Source organism: Camelus ferus, chromosome 15 (assembly GCF_009834535.1).
Source record: "Camelus ferus isolate YT-003-E chromosome 15, BCGSAC_Cfer_1.0, whole genome shotgun sequence".
NCBI lineage: Eukaryota > Metazoa > Chordata > Mammalia > Artiodactyla > Camelidae > Camelus > Camelus ferus.
In genome coordinates, this window is record NC_045710.1 from 38,342,192 (window position 1) to 38,367,687 (window position 25,496).

The following is a 25,496-nucleotide window of genomic DNA, read 5'->3' on the forward strand; positions in this document are numbered from 1 at the left end:
TCAAGACTAATGAATGTCATATTACATAATTCAACACTGATATTGGTACATCAGAAGTTTGTTAAGTGAAGAAACTGTGAGTTTTGTTGACTTTACAATCACATAGTTTTACCAAAATTCAATGGCCGGTCCCTGATCCTCTAACCATCATAAGAGCATTTGAGAAACAGATTTCCTGACCCTACCAAGGATGTACTGAATCAAGTTCTCCAGAAGTGGGGCCCAGGAATGTAAAATATGTAAAGTTCCCATGTGTTTCTGAAATCATTCAAGTTTGGGAACCACTAAATTCATCGTTCTGAATATGGAGCACATACATGGTATAAACCAAGTACTCTCAAGGCCTTCCTACTGTTTGTGGGAAGATGTGCAATTTCATTGTTTACTTGTTTTCAATTAAAAGCTATTATCTCCTTGTGAACTTGAGGGTCTTATTTCATTCATTTCAACTAACTTTGTTAACAGAGTACACTGGAGCTCAGATTTTAATGTACATTAGAATCACCTGTGGTTTTGTTAAAATTCAAATTTCTGGGCCCCACTGGATACTATAACTCAGTAAATCCAATGTAGGACAATGGAACTGACATTTCCAACAGCACCCCAGATTCTTTAAAAATCCAGTTGAAGTAATGCTGCTGTAGATTGTGCAATGTGTTCTTAGATCCTACCCTGCATTTCTATGGTGATTTGTAATTTATAAAGAACTTTCACATTCATGCTCTCATTTTATCTTCACAGGCTGAGAGATGGGTTAGGTATCATTGATTCCACATTACAGATGAAGTTCAAAAATGTCACAAATATTAGGTACTAGGAGATCCAGGAATCAAAACCAACACCATGTTCAATGTTCCTTTCAGCAGTAAAGACAGGAAAAGAAAAAAAAAAAGGAAAATTATAATGTGCTGACCACATCTGGTATTTGCTTAACTAACGATGTTCAGAAATTAATTTGGAAGAAAGTTGGATACGTTGACTATCTTAAACAAAATTCAAATTCCTCTCTCAATTCAACAAATTTTAAAGAGTCTATTTTGTGCCAGATACAATGGTAGTTACTAGTAATATTCCAAGATTCAATCTATCAGAAAAGAAAGAGGTGTTAATTGATTATGAAAAGCATAAGAAGTACTGAAAAACAGGGACAAGATGTTATGGACTGAAAGTTTATATCCTCCCAAACTCATATGTCAAAGCCATAAACCCTGGTGTGACTGCGTTTAGAGATGGAGTCTTCAAGGAAGTGATTCAGATAAAAATGAGGTCATAAAGGTGAGGCCCTGATCTGATAGGACTAGTGTCCTTATCAGAAGAAGCACCAGAGAGAGCTCACTCTCGCTCACTCCCTTTCCCTTTCTCCCACCTTCCCTCTCTCCCTCTCCCCTCCCATGTGCCCACACAGAGGAAAGGCCACTGAAGAAACAGTAAGAATGGCAGTCACTTACAAGTTGGAAAGAGCGCCCTCACCAGAAAGTGAACTTGCTACCACATTCATTATGGACATCTAGCCTCCAGAACCAGGAGAAAATAAACCTCTTTTTTTTAAGCCACCCAGTATGTGGTTGCTTTGTTTTTGTTTTTGTTTTTCATGGTAACCCAAGCAAACTAATACAAGAGGGAAGACCTGGACATTAAATGCAATGGTTGAATTTAGCAGTGCCTAGTGTAAGGTCTAAAGTTAAGACCTAGTATTATGGGCCTGGACATCTGGACAAACCAGAAAGGCCTCGAATGACCTAACTGCACGTCCCTGTCCCCACTTCACTCTCACAGGTAAGGTCCATAGCCAAACAACCTTCCTTATCAATGGACCAGGCACAGTTCCTGCCCTTTCCCTGAGAAGTGAGTGCCCTTCTAGCTCACGGAATTATTCAACACACAATCACATCCTCCCATGGGAACCAGAGGCTATTACATCCTCTTGACATTAAAAAATCTGCTTTCAACAGCTCTTGGTTGTTCACCCTGTTCCCAAGTGCAACCTCCATGTGGCCCTACATGGCATGTAGTGTCCTATTCCCCTGGGCAACAAGTATACGGGATTAATAAACTCTTGTCGATCTCATCTGCCCAGTGTCAGGTGCTATGGGTTCAGCCGTGCCCATAACCACGGGGTGGTAACCCCTCTTTCACTAGTGAGGTGAGGAAGAGGAGATTAAAGCACACCCACCACAGGTACTCCAAGTGTCTAACTTAATAGAACAAACTTAGACCACTGTTTTACCTAAAAACAGTTTTTTAAAATCTCTCTTAAAATCAGATTCTCTGGCCCAACAGTTAGAACAGCAGAGATAGACACATTAAAGAGAGTCCTCCAAACGCAATGATAAATTACACTAAAGCTGGGTGAGGCCATGCTTCACTCTCACTCTTGAGTGATTCTGACTAACACAGTTGCTGTTTATTTCTCTTTCAATTTTTAATCCATGTGATGCTAAAAACAGTTCAGAATCTGTAAACAAGGATGGACAAATGCCACAAAATATCTAAGGCATCACTTAAAATGAAGATATGCCTCCTATAAAATGTCTTGAAGAATTGTATTTTTGTACTTTAATTTCCTCAAAGAAGAGACATCTGTGCAGCATTTCTTCTGTTTCCCCACCTATTCACCATGGCCCAGGGCTGCTCGAAACTGACACACTCAAGTGCCACCAGCGAGGCCTGAATGCGAAAGGCTTTGCAGTTCAGCCTGTGTGATCTTTTATATAAATATTGCTTTGAGTTGGACAGTGGAAAAGCCCAAGGTAGCACTATAATGCCAACCTGACAGACACTTTACAACTTCTGCGAACATAACACTATATCAGCATCTTGCTTAAGCATGAAAGAAGAATGTTCCAGAAATCACTTAAAGTGATAAAGTAGTCCCCAAAGAGATTTAGAGTTGATTTTCCAGCCATGAAGTACGTCTCCATATTTCCCATTACCCTTACTGACGATGAGAACACAGCGAAGAAACCGTGCTTCACAGAAGTATTCTAACCCCTTTAGGATGGTGGACTGTTGGGTCTCGGGCTCCGGGCCCTTGAGTCCTGCTCACTGGCTTGGGATCTCTGCTCCACACCTTACAAGCTGCAAGACCTTCCCCAAGTTTCCCTATGTCTCTGTGCCTCTACTTTCTCCTTTTTAAGTGGAGGGGTATCAATACCTCAGTGTTGTACAAGGAATGAATCAGTGAACATACTCCAATCCCTTAAACAGGGCTTGACTTCACAGCGAATGCTCAATAAATATTAGCCACTTTTTTTCTCACTGTCATTTTAGATTGGGTTTTTCTACCCTTCAAACTGGGGTAAAGCTTATCTGGGCTTATTTTCTGCCTAGAAGAGAATAAAATGATCCACTTATTATTGAAAAAGGCTTTGAAGATGATGTAATCCAATCTTCATTTCTTCCATTTTGTGGTAGGGGAAACTGAAACACAGATAATTTAACTTGCCCAAAAGTCATGGTAGAGACAAAAATAGAATCAGGACTCTGGAGTCCCAAAATTTTAAGAGCAGAAATGCCCTTTCAAAAAGAACTATCAGGTCTCATTCATGGTCTACCCCCAAATTAGCCAGATGTAACCTCCTTCCTAGAGGAAATCTCAGCATCAAATTTGTTTCCTACATCAGTTTTCCTTTCATTCTGAAGGATCCTAACTTAAAAAAAAATTTTTTTTGATGAGAAACATCTGAGTTGTACATGCCACAAAGATTCAAGTTTCATACCAAGTCCAGTGGCCAAACAGGGAAACAAAACTGAACCATCATTTTAAATGTGAAAAGTCTTACAAAATTAACTTACAAAAATAGTTCTACCAAGCTGATAGGTTGGCATTTCCTGTACATTTGTCAAAAGCTCAAATTAAATCCAATTTCCCCACAAAATCAAAGTTTACATTATTCAGATTCAGCATTGTCTTGAAAAATATGCACAGTAGCCACATCCAGGCAACACAAATTCTTTAAAAAATTAAAGTGATATAAAAGAGTAGACCTAAGCATTGAACAGAACATTCTGGTTTATAACCTAAGTTAAAGACTGCTGGCTGAGTGGACTACTTAACAATATTATTTTATAGTTTGGAGCAAAGAGCAAAATTAATTAATTTGATATTATTAAGAACCCATATCATGAGATCAGCATCCTTAGGAAATATACTAAAATTTCGTCATTTTTCTCAAGCTGAAATGTGTCTGTCCTCCTGAAAGATGAGTCCAGGCTCTGACACATGAGCCCTGGGGTAGCCTTAACCAGGATAATTAGTTTCTACACATGCTTTTCAAAAAGGACATGAAGCAGTAAGACTGGATGATCTATGCCTTATTTCCTCATCCAGAGAATGAGATAATACAATTACTTAGCTCACTAGCTTGCTATAATGGTGTAATATCTGTTAAGAGATTAGAACATTGCCTTGCACATAGGTAGCTCTCAAATATTAATGAATATTAGTATTAGTATTGTCCTAATAGTATTAGTAATACTAGTATTACTATTGACCTCAGAAATACAACTGAAATAGCAGGGCAAATATTAATACTTTTGATAGATGTGGCTCCATTAAAGAACATTATCAGGGTTCGAGCTGGTACTGCTACAGCCTCTCTCACTTATACTGTTGAGCCCTATAGAGAAAGTTACCTAAGAAATTAATCTTTGGAAAAAACAAATTTTTGTTCTTTGGTAGTCACAACAAGAAGTTCCCAGTCTACAGCATTGTATAAAGAAAACCACTGACAGTATTAAATCTAATGTAGACCTAGTGGAGATAATATATAGGTGATTCTTCCCTTCCTACATCTATAATATAAAATTGAAATTCCCATGTGCATTTACACTTGGATCGCAGAAACTATTTCAGATCTGAATCAGAAGCATAGGAGTCAGGTTCAAACTCATGTGCTACTTTTGCAGGAGGGGTACAGAGGAGGAAGAAAGGGATTTATTGGCATGTAAAGAGGTGGAAATGAAGATTGTCTATATTCTTGCATGGGCTAGTTTCACTTTTTAAGAATGAAAGTTTGAGCCAAAAGGATTAAGTTACAATACAAAGAACTTCAGCATGATTCTGGTTTCTTTTCAACAAAATTTAATTTTATGTTTAGCCTTTTGGTTTTAAACACTTAACAGTGGAGTGGGCCATGACATTTACTCATAAATTCTTGCTTACCAGTTGTAAGTTCAGTTTACTTAGATTCTGTCGGTGAGAGGAAGCTGAGGGAAACATGGCCTTTGTTCTCACATATTCATTCGGTGGCAGATGTCACTTCCTGTAAGAAGTCCAAAGTGCCATGGGTCTAACAGAAGAGACCTCTTCTGTAAAATGAAAAACTCTGCAAAAATGGTGACCATATCTTCCTTAATACTGGAAGTGAAATTTGTTTGCAACTTCGTATTACAACCAAGTACGTACTGTCCAAGTCAATCCTAAAAGACACTGCCCAGATGCCCTAAGTTTAAATGACATCATAGAATCCTTATTACAAAGTTTCTAAAGGTTTACAATAATTTTCTCAAGTCATCTAGGCCTGTAATAAATGGATCTGAAATCTCCATAGCCTTTTGTGCACATAATGAATTTTGATAATATGGTAAAGGTCAGGAATTCAAATAAGGTGATCACTATGCTCATTAATTCCCAACAGAATGAAATATCGTGCTATTTAATATCTTTTTTCTCTTCTCTATGCCCTTTCCTTAATTTTCAGAGCAAACAATTAATCCTCTGCTTTGCACCAACATGTTTTGAGTAATAAGGATTTTATAATTTATAAGAAAATTCAATAGCTCACTGCATTATATAGCTGGGTAGTCAATATAAAGGATTGTAGAAGATTTAGCTTGAAACTTTTCACATAATGGGGAGTCATCCTTTTCTCTCCCTGCAGATCTAAATTGTAGATTACTCTGTAGAGGTTATTTCCCAAGTAAGTAAAATACATTAATATCTGAGAATAAAGTAATATGAAATTTTAAAGAAAGCCTCTGGTAGCACACCTGTTCTCATTTTGTAAAATGCTGTGGTCATCTTAACATGGGAAAACAGAAATATGTCCTTAACCTTTGGAAAAAATAACAGCAGTAAAGTAGTATTTTGAAAATATAGTTATTAGGGAGAAAATTATTTTTAGTACTGAAAAGTATTCACGTTTCAATGCAGTATCATAGATTCAACAGCCATGTAACCCTTCAAGAAGGAAATTATAATCGAGATATTAAGAAAATCTTAATTAAAGCAGCATAATCTGTGTCTCTCTCCTCCTGCTCTGTAAGAGGATTACATCTTCATCGAAGAACCTTTCCCTTTGAGTTGTATGTATTTCTTTTTTGTAACACATTTTGAGCTAACATCAAACCAGTAAGATCAGGAGCAGTTCTAGTCCCTCAGTCCTTGGCAAGATACATAAAGAAACCAAGTATTATCTTTTGTTGTTGTTGTTATCAAACACGCATGTTCATGTTGATTCACATTCAAGAACATACTGTAACGAGAACATGGAAGATGGGATAGGTGGGGGAATCACAGCCAACACAGAGAAAGGAGCAAGCCATGTACGCTCGGGAACATATTAAGCTTCCCTTGGTCTTCAGGCTCAGCAGAGAGGAGGAATGAAGGGAGGCATCTCGGTAGCCTTATCCCCAATAACTCTCAGGCCTTAGTTCTAGACAATTTGACCTCCCTGACACTATTCCCCCCTTGAGCCTTGCCCTTATCTGTGATTTTCTTCATGTCTTTTCCTCCTAGAGTATCTCCTTCCTCACTCTTCACCGGCCAGCCACGTACTTCTCAGCCTTCAGGGAGCTGAATGTCAGCTCTTCCTCCTCAGTCTACCTCCCATCGCACCTACTGGAAGTGATCTTTCCTTGCATGAGCCTCCGGAGCCTTAAGTGCAGCCCCCAAATCTGTCACATGTTTACCTCCCAAGGAAAAATCATTTCTTCCTACATGTACTGTCTTGTTCCTCCATAATCCTAATGCCTGACCATTATTTCCATATAGAGGGAGGTGGGATTTGAGATGGGTCCTGAGTGTTGATTGGATTGTATACACTTGGTAAGGGAGAGGGAAGGGAATTCCAAGTCAAGCATCACAGCTCAACCAAGAACTTTGCCCTAGAACTGGGCACAGCTTGCACAGGGTAAATTGAGCCTCCAAGACCAATTGGGGAGGATGATTCATGCGGGGCATAGTCCTCACTCTTGTTCAGTTGACAGAATATCATAAATTGATACACATAGATTATTTACAATGTCCCTAACAAAACAATTTTAAAATAAAGTACAATGAAATAAAATCATATACAGCAAAACCACAAACATATGCCTACAAAATATATATCTGTCCAACTAGACTCATTTTCCCAACATTTCCTGTCTGCTATTTACTCACTGATCTTACCATGTGCCAAAGCAGATTTCAAAAGGTTTGTGGAGAGGGGATGGAGTGTGGGAGGAAAAAAATCAATCTGAGGAAAATTTATCTATTAACTTTACTGTTTTCTGAGAATTTCAGGAAGATTCCTCTTTTTCCCTATTTTAGGAGCTTAGGTGAGAATTACTGATTTAAGACAAAAGCAGAAAGTAACACTCTATGGGTAGAGAGTGGTCAGCTTAGTCTGGGTCCAGCCACATGTACTCAGGAAAGTATTTACTGCTTCCCCTCTGCCTTCAGTCTCAGCAGAATTTAACGTGCCTAAACTCTGAATTCAGATATGCTGTTTTAAAATACGTATTTCCTCCATTTTTCCCCTGAACCATTTTCTCCTTGCCTAGTTGATCAGTGTAACTGTATAAGCATTTGGCATTCTAGCTGAATGAGAACCAGACGAAATGGCAGCTCTCCCGGCCCTCTTATTTCACAACAGAGAAGTGAAACTGGCAGTGCAGAGAATGTCATAATTTAGACGTGTCAGTCGTGAGATGTTCAAAAGTGCTCGGGAGCCAGGATACCATAGCCCATCCTGAACCACAGCAAAGAACAGGGCTACTCCATCCTGCTGTCCAGAGTGACATCTACTGGTATCATCGAATTCAAGGCATGACTGTAAAACATTTCTCCTCTTTTCCTTAAACATAAGCAGAGAAGTGGGTGTGCAAAGAGACAGAGGAGATTGAAAAGACACTCAATCGTAGACAAAGAAGTCTATGTGGGCCCAGAGCTTTGGGAAAGCCCTTGCCTCCAGAAAAGAAAGAGTTTCAGAACAGGTGAAATAGAAAGAAACGGGGACAATATCACACTGTGGTTTGTTTTGTTGTTGTTATTTTGTGTGGTTTTTTTTTTAACAGCGAACATGCTTTCCTGATCCAAAGTGCAGAATTAGTAACTCTGTTTTCTTACCAGAAGTGAGCCAATTTTACTCTGTAGAGAGAGGTTACAATGTTCAAACCCACCAAAACCAAATGAGCCAAATGCAAGGGTGCAACTACACACCAACCCACACAGCAAGCAGACTGTAGCTGACGGCTGAGAGACCTGTGGCACTGTTTCAACAGAGTCTACTTTAAAAACAAAGAATTAAGGAATGATCCAGAGGATTGCCTTCAAATATTTCCTTATACAGTGATATTAAATGGCCGTAACTCAAGCAATAATAGCCATACACATGCCATGAATTATATAGGATGAAGAAGAGCAGAAGTATAGGGTAAAACTCCTGTCTCAGTGAGTGACGGTCTTCTTGGAGGTAAATGACATACACAGACACACACACAACCAACATGATGAATGTTCAGTACCAAGTGAGAGGTCATTCCTCTGCCCTCCCTTCTTTAGTCTATTCTTTCTCAGCTCCCTCCTTCCCCCACAAAATTGTCAAATATGAATGCTTATTAGTCAACACAATTTTTACCCTTTAACCTTATAAATATCACCTTTTTCCTTTCACAGTCTGACTTCTTCAAAGAGTAACAGAGCGTCTGCCTCCTCCTTGTCCAGCACAAACCCCTCAGCTCACTGTGATGCGGCTCTGGCTCCACCCTCCCACTGAAACACAGACTCCTGCTCAAGGAGAAAATGACCTCCTCGGTGTCAGATCCAAAGGACACGTCTCACCTTATTTAAGTCTTCTTGCTTATATTTCTCTCTGCCTTTGCTTTCCAGGTCCCTTTTACTCCTGATTTCACTTCTTCATTTCTAACTTCTCCTGTTAGTCTCACAGTATCCACCAATAAGCATTTGTGTGAAAGACTTCGTCGGACACCTGGTACACGGAGATGACCAAGATGCATTCCTCTTATCTCTTAAACCCTTGTGGTCTATAGGTTTTTCCCATCCTCAGACCTCTTCTTATGCAATACAATCTCCTTAAAAGGAGCATATCCAATTTACTGGCTACCGCCTCTTCGTGGATCATTCTTAGATTTTAGGTCTGTGTATCCAGATGTCCTCTCTAGAGCTGATTTCCAGTCCTTGGTTTCCAGCTATCAACTCAACATCTCTATCTGCATATGCCACAGGCAAACAAACCTAAAACTGGATTTTTCAATCTTCTTCTCTAAAACCTGCTTTTTCACTCACCTTGTCTTCGGCTTCTCTTTTTATCTGTCACAATTAACTTAACAGTACATCTGGTTAATTCTATTAAAAATTGTTTTGATGTTAACTTTCCACTGCCAAACATTTAAATGCAATAGCCTCCAATCAGGGCTCTCTCTCCCTCTCCAGGCCCTCCTTGTAATCATTTTCAAAACTTCCATCAAAAATCTGTTTTCTGAGACACAAATCTGATCATTGCACTCTTCTACTAAAATTTTTCCATCATGCCCTCCCTAGCACACAGAATAAATTTTAAATTCTTTGTCCAATGGTCCTACATTCTTCACAATCCACCCCCCTACCATCTACCTATCCAGCCGCACCTTTCATCACACCCTCAGACACTCCCTTAACTGCAGACAGGTAACTGACAGGCTGAACTGTTTACTGTTCCCCAAACACAGAGGGCTCTGAATAGGGATTTCCTGGACTGTGCTTTTCAGGGAAGCAGATCGCTAAGGCTATCTGAACAATTCCAAAATTCAGTCTAGGAGCCTTGGCCTTGAATAGAGTACTGGAGAGGCAGTGCATAGAGAAAAGAAAGTGAAGCTCCAACCTGAAGATGCAAAAAACCACCCAGTTTATTTCTGTAAGAAAATTATCTGGAGAAAATCCTTGAGAAGTCAGGGTCACAGCTATGCAATCTGATGCATTAAGTCAGAATAATGAGAGAGAGAGAATGTACTACAGGGTTAAAACACACACACACACACACACAACACACACACACACATAATTCTACTTGCAATTGCTGTGTTGAGCTGGTCTTTGAGGCCAGAGAGAGAATCAAATCTGGTCCTTTAAAAGGCCTCACAACAGACATCAAATCAAATTCAATAATCTACAAAAAGAAACCCTAAATTGTGGCTGTATTTTCCACCTGTTTACATGAATGTAACAAATAAGTTCCTGGGCGAGGTTAACAATGTGATGAGGGCTTTTCTCTCTTTCATTAGCCCACAAAATGAAAAACAATTAGAAATCCCAAGGGAACGAAAAGTTGTATGAGAAAGTCATAGTCCAAATGTGAAACAGACTAATACATCCCATGATTTTCAGTAATTGATAGGATGCACAGAAGGAAACTATTTCACTTTGATTCCTAGAACATTCTCCCTTGACCAGCACAGATGTACTTCACAGTTCACGGGGCCACTCACAGCACAGGGCTCTCCAAGAAATAATATTCCTGAGCACTTACTATGTGCCGTGTGTTAGTTCCGGGCTCTTGACAGATACCCTCTCTCACGCTCACCACAACACTGTCCTGTAGATACTACTTCATGATCATTTTATGTTTGAGGACATGAAGGCACAGAGAAGTAATGTATCCAAAATTATAAAAGGCCAGACAGAAAGGGGCAGAACTGGACTTTGGGGCCAGGTGGTACAATTCAGGGCTGTGCTTTTACAAACTACTTCGTGTCTTTGGATTTTAATTCTTACAAATAACTTAAAAATGAAGCATAGAGCACACTAAATTTTAGTTACACGTCAAAGGATCACTGTTATACACCTTGATGATGTAAAACTAATGGAATGAGGGGGAAGACTCAGGGAAAATGAGGTGTGTTCTTTCCTCATCTGACACAGAAGGGAGCTATGGCACATTTTCCAAAGTGGATTCGTTATAAAATGTACTTTGCAGAATATGAATTATGGTTATAAGTGAACCCACCAAAAGATGAAAGACAGTGATAATATAACTTTAAAAGTGAGGAAGCAGAGGGAAAAGAAAGAGGAATTCAGTGCTGATTTCTCATCTTCTGTAGCAAGGCCTAACAGCTACTGAGGTAAAATTAAGAAACAGAGACTTAAGTGCATTAACTGGAAAACCTGATACTGAAGTGGCTGAAAGCAGTAACCTCTGGAGAGTGGAACTTTGAAAGAGAAAGGAAGGATAAAGAAACATTTTAATCTTGTATATGCTCTGATTATTTTATTACTTGTATTTTTCCCTTAAGATTCAAAATAGCTTGATAAACTATTAAGTGATAAAGCAAGTTATAAAATGGTATCCATTTTACATATATATATCAATTATATATATATATATCAATATATGTGTGTGTGATTATATACACACACATACGCATACAAAGAACAAAGAGAAAAAAATAGATAAAGACATATAGAAACACTGAAAAAGAGATGGTAATGTTCACTATAGTTATTTCTAGGGGTGATTTTCATTTTCTTCTTTAGATTTTTCTTCACTTTCATTTTTCTTACCATAAGTATGTATATTACCTTGTCATTAAAAATATCTTTTCAAAAAATGTCATTATGTTTATACAGTGTTTGAAAGCCAGATGGAAATGAAAAGATTATTTACCTGATTAAATGTTATTTCATCTGTTAAGAGATAAAAAATGATTTTAAGAAATAGCCTTAACCTTCTAGAACCTCTAATTCTTCAGAAAGCTAGGCGTATCTTTGATGGGTTCGAAGATCTCTTCAAGTTAAAAGAAAGTTATATTTTTCTGAGAGTTCTACCACTGTGTAATATTCAAATATCATTTCAGCCCTACACATTTCAGATCTTAAGGAAAAATCAACTTTTAACATTCAATCCTCTTTCTAAAATATAAAGTTCACCTGCCTTAAATGTAGATTTTCAATACTACAAACAAGAAAGTCCTTTCCAAGGTGGTCATGTTTAGGGTCACATGACCTAAGCGTGCTCTGTGACCATTATCTATCAGGAACCTCAATAATGAAATAATTTAAACAACAGACTCTTAAGAATAACCATGTCAACTGACACAATGTCAAATGTCCAGGGAGATACATACAACAGATTTTATAGTAGCTGAGGAGGTCAATTAATCAGGCCGCGTAATCCTTTCCCTTCACACAGATAAAATGGTGTTATTATATATTACAAATAAATCAACTGAGATCCTGTGCGACTTAGTGACTTCCCCCAGGTTGTGCAGCTCATGTGTGAGAGGAAAGGAATTACAGCTCATGCCACCTGCCTGCCTTCCCGTGAGAGAGCTTCTCCTGTGATAACCCACTGCCTCCTGGGGTAATAGTGAAAGACACATGCCAGTGTCAGGAATTTGGACATCCTCTCCTAGTTGGCTTGTCTGGGAGAGTATTGACATTACGGCCCATGGACAGTCCATCCCTCACCTGGATTTCCAACACAGTTTCTCTCAGAGACTCCAGAGTCCGCAGTTCCAGCTGTAACCTCTTCAGATGTTTTGTTCCCCAAGTGACCTTCACGCTCAGAGTCACTCCTCCTTTCTGTTAAAGGCCAGTAGCAGTGTCCTCATCTCTGCTTCAAACCCTTTCACCAGAAAAGCCTGAATTCTCCATGTCTTCTTGTTCACCCTGGTGTATCATATCACCCTTCTGAATATATTCTTTTCTGTTTCCTCAGTTGTAAAGCCTTATCATTCCCTTTATTTATGAACCACAAGAGATTCTGACTTCTTTCACCAAAGGCCAAAGCAGACAGCTAGTCACCTCCCCTTACTTATCCTCAACACTGTTCTTTTTATCCTTTGGTCCCACTTCGATGCTTAGAAAATCAGTTCCCTGTAAATCCATGCTCCTGTCTGGAACATCAATTTGCATCCAACAGTGGAATACCTGAGGACAGTATCGACTGTGAGATCTATGTGCAAAAGTACCATTCACATGTATTCACGGATTTAATACATGTCTTTTAAGGGACCACTATGTATCAGACCCTGGGCTGGATGTTGGAGATTTGAGAATGAATCAGGTACACATTCCTTCATCTTAAACACCTCACATCATGGGTGGGGGGAGTGGGAGGGCTAAGTTGTCAGGTCCATGTAGTCCTTCAATCACACAGTCAATATATGTGAAAAGTGCTCTGGCAACAGAGAGGAGAGCAGTATTCATTCTGTATGACATGTGAGCCAGGTTTTGAAAGACCAGTATAAAATCACCAGGATGGAGAGCAAGGACCCGCTAAGGAGAAGGACCATAAGTTTGGGGTAAGAGCAGCTGACTGAGTGGGAGTATTACTGTTATTCTCATTATTATTTAATTCAATTCACAAAGGCAGTGTAAAATGTACTAAAAAGCAGTGAAGAAATGCCTGTTATGAGACCCAGCTGGAGTTAAACTTGACTCCCTCCGTGAACTGTCACCCTTGAATAGGTCAACACTGCCTGGCCCCCGTGGCATCTTTTTTGGGCATAAAATTTCATTTTAAAAGACATTGGGAAGCCAGTCCTACAGCAGCGAAAACCAAAGCTGTCTACATTTCCCTGCTGCAGAAACACTCCTTTAGAGGAAATGTTGAAGCTAAGAAAACAAATAAAAGTTGTTCTGAAAGGAGAGGCAATTAAATTTTTGCCAAACATGACAGGAAGCTGAGAACTAAAGCAGACAGAGTAATGTCTGTCTTTGGTGCACCAGACAGGGAGGAGAAGAGCGTGTCTTTGATGGCAGACTTTATTTTAAAGGTGACATTCTGAAAGGACATAAAAACACCGAGAGGGGAGAGCTCTTCAGCCTCTGCTGTCTGGGCTGCAGAAGCTCCCAAGTGCCCCCAGGGTTTTCATTTTCCTAGTCTAAGGCTAACGCAAGATAAGGTGCAGGAAAACAAACGGGAAAAAATACAGCAGGTCCCTATCTGAAAGCAGCCACACAATCCTCAGGACACATTTAAGTTGAAAGTCTAAAGAGAAAGACATTTCCTGGCTCTGGAAGGAGGCTTGCAGAAGGGATCCTCAGCGGTAACTGAAGGCAGAGTTCTGTCCATCATCTGAGCAGTCAGCCAAGTGCATACACGTTTTTACAGGGAACTCGGCCCATAGCAGAATAGGCACAAAAGCTCATGTCTAAGGCCACCAGTTACTCAAAAGTCAAAGAAAGCCCCCCATGGCTCTCCCGTAGGCACACTTACAGCCGAACGGCTGCCTAGCTTAAGGAACCCCGCGCACCGCGGCGTCCCATCTCCAGCGCATTTCTCTCGCCTCTCTCCTTGCTTCCCTGACCCTGTGGTCCTGCTGTGCACCCAAGGCACAACTTCTATGTGTAGTGTCTCTTGGTCCTCCCAGAACATTCTGCCCCATCAAAGAAGCTGAGATTTAAATGTCTCATATGCCTTCACTGAGCTGTACGACTTCTCACAATCCAAATTTCTCCCTCTGTCACGGTCATGTAGATATTCCCCCCCTATCTTTAAAATGAGGAAGGTGACAATCCCCTCCACTATTATTCTGGTAAAGGGAATTCATATCATCGTGGTCAGGGGAATGAAGGGTAGAAATTGGAAAAGTGGAGTAGCCAATGAGAATATGGTTCAGAGGAATGGTCTATTTCCAGTCAACACTTACTTAAGCTCCAACTGAATAGATACAGAAGAGGAAGAGGAGGGGTGCACAGGAAAATTCAGTACCCACTCCATCCTTCTAGGCTTTCTCCCACTAAGATTCCTTACAAATTCTCAGCAACACAGCATCCCCAACTCACCTTTGACAAACTCACAGTGTGCCACGGTTAATGCTCTCATTCAGCCACTATTTCTCAAGTCCCTCCTCTGGGCAAGATTCTATGTTAGCAGACACAGGAATGAAGAAGACAGAACCCCAGCCTGCAAAGATGTCACAGTCTTAGCAAAAAAACTTACAGGAAGCCAGGGTGAGCAGGAGTCTGGAGAGGGAGGTCCACTAGAGACGGCATCTGACAGAGCAAGTTGATCCAAGCGGGTAAGCCCCAAGGGCTCCGAGTTCAGCCAGGGAATCAGAAACAACAGTCCTAGGAAAGAGAAGACAGCAGCATGAGTGCAAATCCCAGAACGAAGGTCATTTCCTTCCTAAGCCATTTTAGACCACTTGCTGCCTGTAAAGACCCAGGGACCTGAGGAAATAAATGTACCCAGAAAGTGGTTCAAGGCCTCCGGGGAAAGGCCGCTGCTGTGTACAGGAGCAAACTATGAGATTACTCCATCACCTCAGAAGCATGCTTTGTCATCTCAATGCCTGAAAAAAAAGCCAAGTCGCCTATACAATGAAAGAGCTCATGTTGGCCTCAGCAAGATTTCAAAAGGACAATTACAAAGTAAGAAAAGGAACAGCAAAAGAGAAAATTAAGATCCTTATTCCTTAAATGACCAATATATACACAAAAATTTAAGGAACATAAAATCTCTGCATAAGTAACAGAAAAGCCTTCTCAATTGTTTTCAGAAATGTAATTTAGCCATAAAGAAAAATCTCTCTAATTTTCTGAGATGATGAAAGGGAAGGCCAATTTCTTAATTGCCTGGTTGCTAAACACATCAGGAAATGGATGGAATTTCAAGATTGAGATTCTGGCCAAACATTATCTTTTGTATTTTTTAAAAAGAAAACAGAAAATGACTTGGGAAAATATGTAGATGTTTTTTATGAAGAACAGTCAAAAAGAAATTACTGCTGAGAGAAACAATGAATCATAATGATAACAGATAAGGAGTTATAGTTAGGAACCAAAATACCTCAAGATGGTTCTCAAAATTAAATGGAAATAAAACCTGCATCTTCAGTTTTATTATCGGGAAATTGCTGCAGGAGGCAGGTAAGAAATACTCTCTTTCCATTATTTTGCAAAACACAGAGAGTAGTTTTCCACACAATTTCAGCACTTTACAAAACGCCCAGAAGCAGCAGATCTCTGCAGAAGAGGTCACACGCTCACAGGCTCAAGACATAAAGCAGACAGATTCAAGTCAATAGGAACATCAAATTAGTTTGCTGGTTATTGAGTGGAGAGGGCACTTGCAGGCCCTGGTCCCTGAACTACGGCTTCAGCCACACAGCTCAAGTCTGGTATCAGTTGAGGGGAAATATCAATTCGGTCAAAGAAAGAAAAAAAATCAAAATGACCCAGATTGGTCATCTGTGGGTTTTAATTTTCTGAAGGCTAAAAACAAATACGTGAAAGAAGTGCTTAGCATTTTAACAATATAAGCCGAGTGCAGTGCTTTTTTAGCTTCTTAAAAGTTTGCCAATTTCTTTTCCTTTCCTCAAATACTGATAGTTTTCATGAAGTATTCATGGTATGAGTGTGGATAAGGTGATTCCTGCTTATAAAATGAGAATGGGCAGGGAGCAGGGAGTGACCAAATGACCCTTTTGTCTCCTTTTGGTTCTGAAATTATATAGTTTAATGGCATTTAGAACTCTTATTTTAAATGACCCAGCTTGAGAAAATAATGCAAAAATATTAAACAGCAGCATTTTTTTTCAAAGGCACATATTAGGTTCTCAAATGACTGTTGATTGAATGAATGCATTTTGGCAAAAAAAAATGTTTTAACAACAGGAAATTTTCTATAAAATGACAGGTTTCCTGGTAATATATAGGTAGATATATGAGACATCACAATATTGTATATGTTTGTGTATTCTTTAAATTCTTTTGTTTGTCCTATATTTATTAGCTAACATTCTTCCGTAGAGAAAACTTTGCTCATGAATTGGAGTATTTGCTTTGCCAGAACTATAGCTCTCACTGAAGAGCCAGATAAATGTATAATAATGTCTCTTTAATTACCAATTTTCAGAAGGATCTGACTTAATTAATAGTTACCTCTGATAGTGGCCATTAACTCATTTTTTAAAAACTTTTTCTTCTTTTATATCTTTATGGACTTATGGATATTTATGTACTCTACATGTTTCAATCAACTATAGTCATTATTCTTTTGGATGGACAAAATGTACCAAATTAGGCAATGATAACTTCTTTTTTTTTTAATTGAATTATAGTTGATTTACAATGTTGTGTTAGTTTCTGGTGTACAGCACAGTGATTCAGTTATACATACACGCACACATATATCTTCTTTTTCATTATAGGTTATTACAAGATATTGAATGTAGTTTCCTGCAGCTATACAGTAGGTCTTTGTTGTTTATCTATGTAATATATATACTATTTTGTATCTGCTAATCCCAAACTCGTAATTTATCCCTGCCCTCCTCTTTCCCCTTTGGTAACCATACATTTGCTTTCTATGACTATGAGTTCTGTATGACCCTTTGACCCAACCCACTAGTCTGTGTTTCCTTGCTTTCTAGCACAACATGATGTCCTAAGTTCACCTTGTATCTTCTTGCTTCCAGCCTACAAACAGCCATTTCTCCAAGAAAACCCTCTTTGTGAAGAATGATATTTAGAAAACAAAATTTTGGCAGTGGAATGGTGATTCCTGATAGAGCGCCATGGCTCCCATGGCCATCCACTAGGCAGAAGCAGGAAATACATCATATCACCACGAATCCAACTGATATTCCCAAAGCAAATTCAACATTTCAGAATTTTCATTTAATTTCTTTGATTCAATACTTGTATCTGTTTTTTTGATACACTGGAAATCTCAGGTTAATTATTGGTTTATTCTGCGATATACAAAAAAAAACCACACAATATAGTACAAATAACACTATTTACAGTAACATTACTGAGTGTTATTTAAGATTTCCTTGCAGTTCTTTTCATTTTCCAACTGTATGCCACTAAGTTTTCTTTTGTTTTGTTTTTGTGTTCTTTTAGAATCAAAGAAGTTGAAAATTTGTTCTGTTGGTTACCTTTTTATTAACACTTTTGAACACCCATAGTCTCTATTTTCCTCTAGATAATACATATTATTTCCTCACTATGAGTCATGATAAAATTCATCTATAATACATTTCTACCCTTTCCTCTTCTCTATCGTGCACTTTTTGCCAATATTAATCTTTCTTAGTGCTTAAACTTTGTACTAAATACATTAAAGCTTCCATTGTCAGCTTTAAATAATACCCAAAGAAATCATTTAATTTCCCTCTCTTCCACCTTTCCCTGTGTTTTAGTTGTGTCATTTTCATTATGGCATTGCCTTTAACACTAACAAACTCTTCTTTAACCCCTGTCCACAACTTAAGATCTTCAATTAGAAAAATAAAATATATATTGGATATATAAAATCCTCACCACTGATCTCTCTGTCAAAGTCTCCCATGTCCTTTTTTGTAAAACACATCTTGTAGTAGTTTTCTTAGGAAGAGCCCCTAGGGACAATATCCTCTGACTTCTTCCAAGTTCCATAGCTTTCCTACAGACTTCAGACACAAAGGACAAACCTGAATGGAGTAACGTCCTTCACCTTCTTGCTTGAATATCTTGAAGATTTTATTCCTTTACTTATTGTCTTGAATATTTGTTAAGAAAATCAATTTCAACCTCCTTCCCTTCCTTTATAAATGACTTTGTCTTCTTCCTTTGTTATGTTTCCAAGGTATCATCTTGGGTCCATTTTTGCAGATACAAAATGGCTCTTACAGTATGTAGATTCAGATCTTTACCTATATCAATACATTTTCTTCACTGTAGTTTTAAAACATTCATTCCATCTCACTTTTGCTTTTCCTCTCCAGGGGTACAATATAGGTATATATTGTATCTTGAACGTTGGACACACACACACTCAATTCTTTAATTGAATGCTATGAAAAATGAAAACCACCTCTCTGAATCAAGCATTTATATAGCTCCCTAAACTGTCTGTAGCCTTTGACTTCTGACTCTACTTGCCCTCTTGACTGGTACCAGGACCACACAGTGTAGTCTATCCTGTGCTGTTACACTTCCTCTTTTGAATATAAACAATAGTATTTCAATTACATCACATTTTAATAAGTTTTGCAGGATGGCCAACTGACTGCACAAGCTATTTTCATGGTCTTTCTATTATTCCCCTGCTAGAAATTCTGATGGACATGGATGGGTTATGACATATCCTTTTATGTATTTTCATCATAAAATAGAATCACTTTCATTATTCTCCACACTAAAATTTTATTTATGTTGAGGGTCCTTTTACTCCCGCATTTCCATAATTCTACATCTTTGGCTACAGATTAACACAGACAAGCCTCACATCACACTCTAAATTAAGAATAATTGTTAGATGCCTGTTGTATGAAAGACAGTACACAAATAAGTGGTACAAGGAAGATTATTCCATTATTTCCTTCATAACTTTAGCCTAGAAAAGCAAATAGGACCCGGATGTGAACCATGTGTGTGTCTAATTACACACATATACGTAACACATATATTAGGAGAAGAAGTGCTATACCATCAAAATGCACAAGTAAGGTGTCGCGGAGGCTTAAACAAAAGAGAGATGACTTACGGTAGTGAAGATCTTGTGAAAACTTTGTAAAAATAGGGGCCTTTCAGCTTTGAAATACAGAAAAGCTTTAGGTGTAAGGAGACCAGAGAAATGTAGTCTAAGAAAATGGAAAGTGCATTTAAGGCAAGGGCTTAGAAATAAGAAAAGTTTGTGTTGGATACGGCAAATAGCAGTAGTTTCATTTGACTGAAACAGAACCAATAAAACAAAGTACTCATAAATAACATTTTAAAATGAACTGAGTATTTTAGAATACGAGGATAAAATGTTTGACCTTTGTTATAGAAACAACACGAGGCCATTCAAAGCTCTGAGCAGACAAGTGATGTAAGAGTCTCCTGAAGATTAACTCAATAGCAGAATACAAAATTGATTGGAATAGGGAGAAATTGGAGGCAGTGAAACCAGTTAAAAGGCAACTCCAAATGCCAAAACAACAGAGAATAAAATATATCTCTGTATATAAACACAGACCAAAGCAACCAATCTTTTTTACAAGATTATACCCCTTTTCCATAGAAGAAATATTTGATCAGGAGGCTTTATGGAGTGTGGGTGATTTAGGCATCTACGAGAAAGGAAATGAATTTCTGATTTAGCCATAAAACCTGAGACCATTCCCCTGCTCAGTCATCTAGAGGACAGATGATGCACTCTGCACCATGACAAAGCAGTTTGACATGCTGTATTCACATTTAGAAATCTGATTTTAGCATCTGCAATAAAGAAACTAAAAATAAAGCCTCCACTGAAATTCTCTTTCCCTCCTTTCCTCTCACTTACTCTACCTAATTATATCTCTTTCCCCCTCTAAAACCAATTTTGAGAGGTTAACATTGTCATGTAATTATATTTTATCTTATGCAAGGATGGTCACTGACAATCTAAGCTAATCCAGGATTTTGTTAAATAAAAAGTCCAAATAGGGTCACTTAGGTTGAATAGAGTGATTTTATCCTTTTATCAAATCAAGTATGAGGGATTCACTTCTGCCAAAATTACCTCTACGGGTCTTTGCCTATGGTGTGATGAAGGTCACTGAGTTGATTAAACAGTTTGTGGCAATAATGGGGTCTTGGGCAGATGCAATCTGAAATGATCAAAAACTGAGAGAAAAAAGAGATTTAAATGGTTCAATAGAGATAATACACCTGAAACAAATCCAGCCCCTGTGCTAAATGATGATTCTTCCAAGCAGACAGGATTCGGTGAGAACAGAGTGACTGGATACTTTCCCTTTGAAACTATGAGAGACTATGAGAAAGAAGTTTAAAAATGAAAGGTAAAAGATGACAGTAAAGCAGGGAAGAATTCTAAGTGCAAAATCTAAGACACCGGAGGAACCAGGAAGCTCCATCCATGGAGTGTACAAGGGAGAAAAGCACGTCTGGAACAGAGGAAAGGACCAGAAGAGCATCGCTCACCTGTCACCCTACAAGGCCTTGCACTGCTAGTTATCTGGTCATCTAGTAGGTCTTGCTCTCTAACTAGACTGTAAGTTCCCAGTGGGCAAGAGTGCTTCATTAATTTTGTTCGTATCTCTAGAACCACGCATAGGGCAATACATTCAGGAAACTTAATATAACACAGAATTCAACAAAATGGCCTTAGCAGTTTCTTTATCATCCATTATAACTGAATTCCTTGAGAGAAATAACTCTTCCTTGTTCACCATTGTATACCCAGAATCTAATGCATAATGGCCTCATAATAAGTATTTGCTACACTCTGCAGGCATGCATGTTTGGACAACTGAATTTTTTAAATGAATGAGAATAAACTGACAATATCCATGGTCAACTGATCCACACCCGTTTACTTCGCATGTGCTAGGTATGCAGCAGTGTGCTGGTTGAATCTTTTGAAGAACACTGCTGCTAGAAATATCTGCTACTTGATTTCATATCAAGTAACTAAAGAAGTCACAGTTTGCATACTTAAAATGATTAAATATCAAAAACACTCTTTCTCTAGGGTTGGTCCTATAAAAAAATATCTCAAGTAGCTAAAATAGATCAATATGCCAGTCTCTAAAAATTATGATTCCTTTAAGGGTATTTATATTTCAAGTGTTCTTTTTCATCTCTTAGAAGTAAAGTCCTAGAATAGTAATGAAAAATTAGACAGTTCTAGAAACAATGAGAAGCAGGAAGGAAAAAACAAGAAATTAGCTACTGTTCAGACACATGTGCACACACACATATACGAAGCACAGCTCTTCACTCAGACATGATATAAACAGCCTTCCATGAATCACAGCGTATACTTTTTTCCAGTCACCACGATTGCGATCTTATAGACATACTGACAATTTTTCAGTTTGCCTCCCAGAAAACACTCTCTGAAGATGTCCTCTATGATTATACATTGTAGAAACCATCTTTCTATTGCAATGGGCATGCAAGAGAGAGGAGGCAGCTTGTTGCATTAATGAAGACTTTACTTCATACACAATTAACCTGCTCACCAACCCAAAATGTTACGAATCTCAACCCAGTATCTATGGAACCATGAAATTAGGTGCACAAAGACTAAAAATTCAAATTCATAATCACAAAGTTTAGGGGGTATTTTGCATTAAATAGGAGAGCTTCCAGGATGCATTGGGCTTTAAACAGGTCCCTGCTGAAGTCCATGTGTACACCTTCATTCACCCTCAAATGTCTGTTATGGAGCTGGGTGGACTAGAGCTTAATGATGCACAGAGAATTCAAGAATCACTGCAGCTGAATCCAAATCAATAGCTCACAGCGAAGCAGCCATATTGCCCACCCCAAGAAGAAAAGTAAAAGCTTAAAAAAATAAATAAAAGCCTTGTGAAAAGAAATGAGAGACCCAGAGCTTCCATTATACTTCGTGATGTCAATGACTTCAGAAATCAATCAATGCCACGACAATGCTCATCGCTTTTAAAGAAAAGAAATGACAGAGAAGCGAAATGGTTGTTTAGGGATTATTTTACAAGTTTCCCAGCTACATCTTATGAGTTTAGCTGCAAATAGTTCATAATGACCACAGAAGTGGTGGTATGGAAGTAAGTGAGGTTCCTTATGAATAAACAATCTATCAGGAATAAGATAGGTGGGTTTAGTGATGGGTCTTCCACAGATATTATGTTGGTCAATCCAGCTTGACAAACGTTTTGGGGGCCATTCCATTTCCTCATTATACAATTAGAGAGCTGAGCCAGATTGTTAATAGGGGTCATTTCCAACTTTAACACTAATTCCTAGGTCACCAGTTACCTAGGCCAAACACAACACTCGAACAGATTGCTCCACTGGCTCAAGACCGCCTAGGCTGTTTAGTTTCCATCTCTACCTCAGCAAAAAAAAAACAAAGGAAAGGAGTTTCTTCATGGAAGGCTGTTTATCATGTCTGAGTGAAGAGTTGTGCTTCATATGTGTGTGTGTGTGCATATGTGTCTGAACAGTAGCGAGGTGTTCATATGAGTGTTGCTCTCTCACTTGCCTTCAATTTAAAAAGCAGGTTACTTACCTTATTCATACACCAGGTCTTTACTTAAGAATCACCTCCTCAATGACTATTTCCCTAGCCAGCCTAGAGTTTCAGTCTCCAGACCAACAACTGTATTTCCTTTTCTCCTCTATTTCTCTCTCCTTAGCACATATCAGCCTGTACTTATTTATTAATGTGGTTTATTGTCAAGGACAATGAGTTTATTGAGGGCAAGGATTTTTGTCTCTTTTTTTTTTCACTGATGCATCTCCTGTGCCTAAAGTAACATAGTAGGTGTTCAATATTTGTGGAATAAGTGAATGAATGAATCTGTATTTTGCTCCTAGGACAATCACGAGCTAAACCTCCACTTAAAACTATTCAGATTTCACCCCATCCTCTTTCCTATTATACATCTTCAATGCTCTACCGGCTATACAGATTATAAAAGAACTTTTAAAATTCTGATTTTAAATCTTAGCATTAGGGTACTTCCAATTTGCAATACAATACATATTCTTGTTCCCAAGCAGATTTGAAATCATCAAATACAACACCCATGCGTCCTTTATGGACTACCAGAAAGAATGAGCCAAAATTAAAAACTCAGAAATGTAAAAAGTATGTTAAAATTCTTGACAGTAAGCACTGTATGAAGATAAAGAGAACCTAGACCTACCGGGTTTATTATAGAGAGTCTTCTTCTATTGATCCCTCAAAAGCACCCACTGCAGTTGAAGAGCCCTAAAAACAGCTTGGATGACACTCAACTAGAAATGTTTCAAAGCCATGGCCACGTTCTAACACTGTGCTTTAACTTGAGAGATAAAACGAGTTTAATGTAGGTGGAAATTAAGGCAGCCAAATGGTTTCAAAATCTCCCAAGTAAGGAGGAGGCAAGGTTACCTAAGGGATGATGGAGGATGCAAGCTGGATGAGTATGAGAAAGGTTTGGAACAACAACTGGAAGATTCACTAGAGTTAAGGAGATGAAAGACAATAAATAACTTTACAGCCATGCAAAGAGCTTTACAATGCACCAACTCAGAATAATTTTACTACCCCAACACAAACACACATACAATCTTCAGGGATTCTTGTTTCTAATCAACTCATTTATCTCACGAACAAGCAGCATTAAGTTAAGGAAAATAAATTAATAATACCTTTACATCAAGACTGAGAGTCAAAATTTTAAGAGTTCATTTATAATCTGTACAGTCTGGTATAATATTGAAGATATATACCTATTTTACCTTAATAGAAAATACAGGTGAATGCATATGCTCACACCTTATTTCTGCATATTGAGAGGAAAGCTACTAAATGATAAATGAGAACGTAAGAGGAAAAAAGAAACCCTCACTCCCAAAAAATGTCCCAAGTATATTATCTCTGATTTGAGACTGCAGGGATCAGATATATAATCTTTTTAAAGTCCATCTGGAAAAGCTTCTTTGCTTTGCAAAATTAATGTTTGTATGATAAAAAGTAAATCAACCAACTAAATTTAGTCCTTTTGACAGGAAAGAAATGAAAGCAGAGACCCCCATCTTTGGCATTTGTGAAAGTGAAGAGATTGCAATCTTAAATTTATAATGTAGAATCTGTAAAGGTTCTACCTCTTCTTGTGTTTCGTGGGTTGATTATATAGAGCAATTATTTTCAAGAACAGCAGCAGGAAGTAAAAAAGAGGAGATGGGAAGCAAGGTTCTGCATTTTGAACAGCTTTTTTAGACAGCAGAAAATCTTACACAGGCTGTGAACATAAAGAGACTCAATGAGGGAAGCAGACCACATGATGGAAAATGCGGAAAGAATTTTAAATGTCAGTGCAAATGACAACAGCCACTAGGGTCCCAAGAGCATCCATGGGGTAAACAGGACCTCTCTACTCCCTGCCCTTCCCTACTTACATTAATTAATGTTAATCCACCCTGAAATAGTAAGCAGATGCTGCCTCCCTGTTCCCAACGCCCTCTCCAATGAAAACCCTCAGTCCCTCCAGTAAAACTGATCTAACATTCTTAATCCAAGAGAAATGATTTCCAGCTTCCATGCACCAATATGCCCAAATAAAAGAGGCTGATACAGTGATTAACACACAAGTTTTATAAGGTTAGAATGGAGAGATGGGGTTCTGGACTGGTTGTGGTGTTTATAATTATTAAGAAGTCATTATATGTAAGAGACAATATTCTTTGGCACTTGTGTGTTGTCTATTCTGATCTTGGCCCTTTTATAGTAAGTAAAACTGGACAATCTCTGTCACACTCACTTAGAAATCTCTAAAAAGACCAAGTGTAACAGCAACCTGCATCCCTGCTCTGCTCTTTTCATCTCCAAGTAGCTTTCCAA

General features: G+C 38.4%; 2 long non-coding RNA genes across 2 annotated transcripts in view; one reads left to right on the forward strand and one right to left on the reverse strand.

Moving 5' to 3' along the window:
- The window catches only part of LOC116668981, a 348,932-nt gene that overhangs the window by 169,358 nt on the left and 154,078 nt on the right, over positions 1-25,496 (reverse strand). Inside the window, exon 3 of the long non-coding RNA XR_004326325.1 lies at positions 15,147-15,274. This is a non-coding gene — a long non-coding RNA (uncharacterized LOC116668981). The remainder of the gene's footprint in view (positions 1-15,146; positions 15,275-25,496) is intronic.
- LOC116668983 lies at positions 70-12,737 on the forward strand. Its single transcript, XR_004326327.1, has 3 exons — positions 70-80; positions 625-629; positions 12,431-12,737. It is a non-coding gene; the product is annotated as an uncharacterized LOC116668983 (long non-coding RNA).